Genomic DNA, 6986 nt, shown 5'->3' with positions numbered 1-6986 from the left:
GCAGTACGTAAACCGTTAAATTCAATAAGAGTAAGGGAGCTAGAAACAGATGGTGAACACCTCTGGGTAAAAGTCTGTAAAGATAACTTTACTGTGTTTATATGTGTAGTGTACTTCTACTGCACAGATGACAGCGAAAATAGACGTATTTTCTATGAACATTTAGACAATAAAGCCAATATATTATTAAATAAGAACATAATAATTTTGGGTGATTTTAACTTAAATAATAAACCCGAAGACGTCTTAACTGATTTTTCGTATTTCACAAACTCGAATGGACTGACGCAGTACAATAAAGTGAAGAACAGTAGCGATAACATTCTCGATCTTATCCTCAGCAATATAAATGTGTGTGACGTGATGAGAAGCGAGGAACCACTGGTGAATGAAGACCAGCATCACCCGACGCTGGACATTTCCGCGCGCCTATCAAGAGCGGTTCGGTGCAGACGAAGACCCCGCCAAAACGATCGCCGCGCCCCCCGCGGGCCCCCGCCTTCGCTCCACAATTATAATTTCCACCAATTTAATTATAAGCGAGCAAACATAGAACTGTGCAATAATATTCTTTCGCATTTTGATTGGACATTTTTGTACACCATAAAATCTGTAGACAAAGCAGTGAAATATTTAAACAATGTACTGTTTAGTATTTTTGAATTATGTATACCAAATAAAAAACCCAACATCACAAACGATGTATATCCGATATGGTTCAATAAGAGCATTATAGATAAACTGAAAAGAAAGGAATCGCTCAGAAAAAGATATCTATTGCACAAAAAGCAATCCGATTATCTGATATTTTCAGCGAGTAGATCCGAGCTAAAAAACAATACATGGAAAATGTTCAGAATGGGATCAAAGACGACATAAAGTTTTTCTGGAACTATATTAGGTCACAAAAAGTTAACCCAACCTCACCAACATGCTTGATTGAGGAAGGCGTAACTTTTACTAACCCTAACACAATTGTAAATAAGTTTGCTGACTATTTTCATTCCGTCTATAGTCAAGTAACCCCTAAACTTGAAACCAATTTCCCAACAGCATCACCCTGGAACGTTGGAGATATCTCACTCGGATTGACCAACATCCAGGAAATAGAAACTTGTATCCGGAATCTCCGACCTGATAAGGCTACTGGTCCGGACGGTATTCCTCCTTCAATAATTATAAAAATCTCTCCAAATATCTGTGTTCCCCTTGCGTACATATTTAATCTCTGCATCATGTCTTCCACATTTCCACAGTGTTGGAAACTAACGAGGGTCAGCCCCATTCACAAAGCTGATGAAAAGACTGACGTCAGAAATTATAGACCAGTTGCAGTACTGTCAACAATTCCAAAAATTTTTGAAATGATTATCTGTGATAAAATCAGTCCACAAATCACGCCTTTCTTAAGAGGTAATCAACATGGCTTCTTACCGAAGAAATCAACGGTAACCAACTTACTCTCTTTCTCTCGACGGGTAGCACAAAGCCTAGACTGTAGGCATCAGACGGACGTAATTTACACGGACTTCGCAAAGGCATTTGACCGAGTAGATCACGATATTCTAATAAAAAAGATGCATAAAATAGGTTTTAATCAACCCTTACTGACATTTTTTGCGTCATATTTAAAAGATAGAAGTCAGTATGTAAATATAAATGTATACGACTCCCATCAGTTCGCAGCTCTGTCAGGAATTCCTCAAGGATCGAATCTCGGTCCCATGTTATTCCTTATTCTGATTGATGACATTCAGGATTGCATACGTCACAGCTCATGTCTACTATTCGCAGATGACATGAAACTGATGAAGGAAATCGAATCAGATTATGATTATTCAAAACTGCAGGCCGACCTCGATTCAATCATGATATGGTCGGTAGAAAATAAACTTAACTTCAATATTAAAAAATGCGTTGTTATGACTTATAGTCGTTCACAAAATCCGGTATTCTGCCAGTATAGAATGAATGGTGAAGTACTTACACGCGTAAACATCATCAATGACCTTGGGGTGATCTTTGATCCCAAGCTGACATTTTCAAACCACATAGTCCAGCTTACCTCGGCTTGCTCCAAAACTCTTGGTTTTGTAATTAGAACTTGCAAACAATTCAATAACAAAGAAGCAATGACCTCCATGTTCAACGGAGTGGTCAGAAGCAAGCTGGAGTACGCCAGTACTGTCTGGATACCTTATCAACTTAAATACATAAATATGATTGAACAAATTCAAAAAAAATCCTAAGGTATGTTTACATGCGATCATACGGAATATATCCGAAATTCATGCATCACGTGGAACTGCTAAAGGAGACAAATTACCAAAGCCAGGAGACTAGGCGTAATGCCGGACTCATGGTATTTGAATTAAAGTTACTAAAAAACCTTATCGATTGCCCATATCTCCTGTCATGCTGTGGATTATTCGTTCCTGATAAATACTGTCGAAATCGTAGCCACGACCTATTCTGTATACCGCAGGGTCGGACAGATGTCATTGCCCGACATAGCATGACAAGAGGTATGACCTTGCTAAATGCCCTACCAGCGGATATAGATGTGTTTAATATCACTATACCATGTTTTAAAAAATATATGTACATGTATTGTTAGTTTTAATAAAATTGTACCATAATTGGACTTACCTGTCTGTCATACAATAAAAAAAAAAAAAAAAAGAACGATTTCGGTCGAAAAATGGACAACGGACCACTTTTATTTTTCTGCGATTGATTTCGGTCCAAAAATGGACCACATTTCCTACCATTCGTAAAACATTTATTGTAATTATTTAAAACATTTTCTTGGCCAGCCGTTTATTTTAACACGGAGCTATTGCAAATTGCAATGCTTTATCTATTTTGACCATATATGTCACAAATCCGAACTCCGTAGGCTACTTTAGAACAATGCTAAAACGAAATAAAAATCCTTTGCCTCTTAATCCTATTCCTACGTTCCTCCACCCCCCCCCCCCCTTTTTCATAGATTTTAACTAAAAATATATATATATTTTTTTTTTAAAGAAAATACCTTCATAATGTCACACTTTATTATTCACTATCATCAGTGGAAAGTTCATAATTGGCATAAATAACATCTTATTATTGTATTATTTTATAATCTCCGATTTATTTATTTATTATAGCTTTTGTAAGGTGATTAAGAGCGTGTTCACACAGAGCTATAATATGCGTGGGATGGCGTATTTCGGCATATCGCTCGCCGTACATTCCAAATTGGAAAGTATGGCGAGCGATATGCTGAAATACGCCAACCCACGCATTTTATAGCTCTGTGTGTGAACACGCTATTATGCATAACAATACCTAACGCGGTTCAGTCACTAGCGCAACTGAATCACGGTAGGGATTGGAAATACGCGAGCGGGCGAGCGACGGAGCATGATAGGTGTGGCGAGGGCGGCTGCGGGGCGTGGGGGCGCGCTTTGTGCTGTGTGTGAACACGCTCTTGCATATCGCTATTTCGTACGTAGAATATTAAGGTACTTAAGAAGTAATTTCTTGCTATCATCTGTGACTTTTTTGTCACGATTGGCCGCCCCTAATATCTGGCCGCCCTAGGCCCGGGCCTACATAGGCCTAAGGGCAAATCCGCCTCTGTTCGGGCATCCATGGCTTTTTCCACCATTCTGTACGCCACATTGTAACTGTTAAAAAAATCATTTTATCAACATTAACACTTTCACTGCGTTATTTTAATATGGCGTAAACCAACTGTGCTGATAAAATACGAAATTTTCATAACGGGACTACTTCCCTAATCCGAAAAAAATTCTGACTTTTGCATGTTTGGTTTATTATTGGGGATCACACCTACCAATTTTACTGCCTGACAGCGCTACATACTCTCCAGTTGTTATGTAATTGGCAGGACAAAATAGTAGGCGTCATTGCGTAATGGTGAGTTTACACGAGACATTTACTGTACTATTTACTCATCAAGAAATTATATTTTTATAAATTATTAGTAAACTCAAGATTGATTTTTTTACTACTACTACGGGGGTAAACAGAGAAAACAGAACGCCAGACTACCCTGTCCTTACACACAATCTTTGTTTTCACCACGTTCATGCAGTTTGTCATATATAGTATAGTTATAACAAATTGATTTTGACCGCCTAAAAAGGGTAATTATAAAGTATTGTTATAAAAAGAGAAAGTGCAGGAAAAACCATCGTGAACAGGTTATTATCGGTTTGAAATGAAACAATGGGGTTTTTCTAGATTATTTTCATCATGGTAATTCCTAAAGTAGTGAACAGGTAATTGATTTTGACCGCCTAAAAAGGGTAATTATATAGTATTGTTATAAAAAGAGAAAGTGCAGGCAAAACCATCGTGAACAAGTAATTATCGGTTTGAAATGAAAAAATGGGGATTTTCTAGATTATTTTCATCATGGTAATTCCTGAAGCAGTGGACAGGTAATTATCGGTTTGAAATGAAACAATGGGGTTTTTATAGATTATTTTAATCGTGGTAATTCCTAAAGCAGTGGACAGGTAATTATCGGTTTGAAATGAAACAATGGGGTTTTTATAGATTATTTTCATCATGGTAATTCCTAAAGCAGGGTTCGATACAAAATCCAGGCATCTGTGGACATTCCTTGCAGCAATAATTAGAATCGTTCCGTTTTTGATTTTTTTCCCAGCAATATTTGCATTGCCTTTTTTTACTTTTACTTTGTCGTTTCTTTCGCATAGGGCTGGCAAATGTCTTATATTTGACACTAGTGGACGAGGAATGGCAGAAAGAGGACCAAGTAAATTATCGATTACTTCCGCTCGACTTTTCTTACGCTCACTTTGTGCATTGTACAGATAGTAAGCATTTATTAGCATTGATTGGAAAATGTGAATTCCCAGTTTCTTATACCACCTCAAAGTTTTTCGACGACATGGGTAGTAGGCAAGCATTTGGTTGTGAAAATCTACGCCGCTCATGTGTTTGTTGTATTCAATAATCATTTTTGGCTTACAAACCTCCTTTCCTCGACGATTGGTAGTTTTCGTCAATTGCCCATAGAATTCGGAAGATATCGTCACAATTTCACGTCGATCCTTCCATTTTGTGACGCATATCCCTTTATTTGTATACATGCTGATAGACTCTCCGGTTTTTAATTTTTTTTCAGTAACTTCCTTCGGTGTGTCCTTCCGGTTTGATCTGAGGGTTACAGTAACAAATGTTTTGTTTTCTAATAAATGCTCCGTCAATGGAACGCTGTTATAGAAATTGTCCATGCATAAACTGTGCCCGACTCCAGTCTCTCCTTCCATCAATTTCTTCACCACTTTGTTGGTGTTTTCCAGCGATTCATCGATGGAAAGATTTTTACTAGGAGTATATATAATCTCCATCCTATCATTGAAAAAATCGATGAGTGGCTGAATTTTTCCTAAACTTGTTGATTCTTCCTCATTATTATTGAAGTGAAGCACTCTAAGGATAAGTAGAAACCTATCTCGAGCCATGTATTGAGAAAATGTTGGCAGGTTGAATAAATGAGTTTTCTTCCAATAGTCGTTTAGGCGATTCATCCTAATAGTTCCAATGTGGAAAATAAGCCCTAAAAACTTCCTGAATTCCTCGATTGTTAGGTCCCTCCACCTTGTGATTCGGCTTTTATCACCTTTCGACTTTGATAACACCTCTACCGCATAATCGTTTGTTTGTTTGATGACCATCTCACACAAGTCACCGTTGGCGATGGCATTGAAAAAGTTGATTGGTTCTCTTCCTGCTTCCATAAAATTTATGCCAGATACACCGGTAAATGGGATGTGATGTGATGGTTTGGGTGAATTTGACCACTGTCTTGGTTCGGACATTGATGGTTGGTTTGGAGGCAGTGGTGATGCTGCCAGTACTGGCTGGATAATGTCATCTTCATCCGATTCATCGCTATCCATGTCTTCCAAGTCATCTTCATCCGATTCGGGGAAGATCTCTAAGTCGCTTCCCGAATCGTCAAAATCACTATCGGTGTCGCTAAAGTCGTCATCTAGCCTAGCTCTTTTGGATGTTGATGGCTGATCCATATTTCAAGGTATGTATAACACAAAAAAATATCAAAAGTCCAACACAAAAATAATAATAAAAACACTTTATAGTAAATGAATTCAATATAAATTACTTGTGGTCTAAAACACAATATTTTGATTCAAAAGTCCGAACACACAAAAAATAATAACGAAAAGTCTAATAAAAAATACTTATAAACAAGGAGACACTTTGTATGAAGTCAATAACAATCACAATTACCGCACACACATAAAATTCGTTGTAGTTGTGTGAAACGTATAGAAAAAGTCGCGTGTAAACTCGCCACAACGGTACTACGGTAGAAAAAAACAATAGCGACCGACCCGCGCAACATATAGATGTATACTGAAGTTATCCTACATGCTGACGGTATTATATACACAATCCGTTTGTGCTAACGTTTTTTTATTATCATTTCTGTAAGTTATAAGATGCCCGTACCTTGTACGGGCAGCGCATCCCGCGAACTTTGTATCGCCCGTACCTGCTACGGACTCAGCACTGGACGTGTTAATTGGACTCGTGTGTACAAATATAAGGGAGCAAATTAACTAAAAATCAATATTATATAGTGAAAAATTTAAGAGACCAGCGGCGTCGCCAACTTACAAGGCAAGGGGCAGCTTATTTTTTTATAGAGCTTACAGAGATGGAGCAAGGAAGTAGTCAGAATAAACTAGAAATATTTACATGAAAGCTGACGTGTACCCGGCGTTGATAGGGGTTATGAACAGGGCCTATGTTAGGGGACCCCTTTCGAAAGCACGAGAAAATATTGTTCTCTATTAAAAATTAAATTAGTTAAAATATAAATTAAATGTGTAGATTAAATACATAGAGTGAAAAATTAGTTACAACACTAACAATGACGCAACTACTCGATATGGACAGAAACTCACTGAGGGAAC

This window comes from Hesperophylax consimilis, chromosome 21 (assembly GCF_061612785.1).
Source record: "Hesperophylax consimilis isolate HC1 chromosome 21, BYU_Hcon_1.0, whole genome shotgun sequence".
In the NCBI taxonomy this organism is placed as follows: Eukaryota; Metazoa; Arthropoda; class Insecta; order Trichoptera; family Limnephilidae; genus Hesperophylax; species Hesperophylax consimilis.
Note: the sequence above shows the minus strand (reverse complement) of the source record.